Source organism: Mus caroli, chromosome 3 (genome assembly GCF_900094665.2).
Source record: "Mus caroli chromosome 3, CAROLI_EIJ_v1.1, whole genome shotgun sequence".
Lineage (NCBI taxonomy): Eukaryota > Metazoa > Chordata > Mammalia > Rodentia > Muridae > Mus > Mus caroli.
Window position 1 is genome coordinate 100,340,417 of NC_034572.1, and position 1,144 is coordinate 100,341,560.

The following is a 1,144-nucleotide window of genomic DNA, read 5'->3' on the forward strand; positions in this document are numbered from 1 at the left end:
TCATCCTGCTACTGGATCCCGAGATTGTTTGGTGGGAAATCGGGTTCCCTCCCCCTTCCTTTATAACTGAGTGTGTGAAAAAGTAAAATTGAGCTTTGATCAGAATGCTGTCTTAGCTGCAATTCTTTCTCTCGCTGCCTAGCTCCTCTTCTCTTCCAGGTTTCCAAAATGCCTTTCCAGGCTAGAACCCAGGCTGTGATCTGCTGGCCGGACACAACAGTCTATAGCTGAGAAACCAGATTTACTTAAGATTCTATACTTTAACCAATAATGAGTATACAAATTAAGAACATTTATTCAAAAAGCAGATATTCTGGAAAAAAATCTAAAGCATCATATACCTATGGAAACATTAGCATATATGAATGATAGTTTAATAGTATGACAATCTAGCAAAACAACAAATGTTGGCTCCATGTTGGGCCTGTGAGTTTCTAAAGCATGAATGTTTAGGCAGTTTTACTGTGACAGATATGAAATACAACCAAAGTTCAGCCTCATATACATTCAGAAATCAGGTGTTTACCTCCATAATGATAATCCCTTTAGTGTATAACTTTCATGGTGTGGGTAAAACCATTGGTGTCTTTTTACCTCAGAAGCCTATCTTATATATTGGTCATGGTGTAGTCTTCTTGTAGGAAGAGAGATTGCACCATACATTTCAGGTTGATTTTTCCATGTTTAGAGCTAATGTGCATTGTTCATCAGTATGGTTTTAGCATCATGTTATAGTGGACATCCTAGACCCTTTACAATATGCTGGATTGTTTTTGGTGTCGTTGATGACTGTACAAAATAATGTATTAGATGTGTAACATGACTGACACTGATATTTTCATTTACTAGCTCATGTCTTTTTGCAGCACTAGTATTACTGATTCATATTACTTGTATTCAAATATATTATGAGTATTATATTTTATTTAGATTATGAGCAAGTACATTAACTTAATTTTCTTTTCTATATCCTTTATTTCTTTCTATGTCATGTTCTTTATCCTAGTCTCCCCCAAGACACATGCTTTTTTTTTAATTGTTAATATTTTTTATTACATATTTTCCTCAATTACATTTCCAAAAGTCCCCCATAGCGCCCCCCACTTCCCTACCCACCCATTCCCATTCTTTTGGCCCTGGCATT

General features: G+C 35.8%; 1 pseudogene; it reads left to right on the forward strand.

Annotated features, from left to right (window-relative positions):
* The window catches only part of LOC110291503, a 23,284-nt pseudogene that overhangs the window by 18,346 nt on the left and 3,794 nt on the right, over positions 1 to 1,144 (forward strand).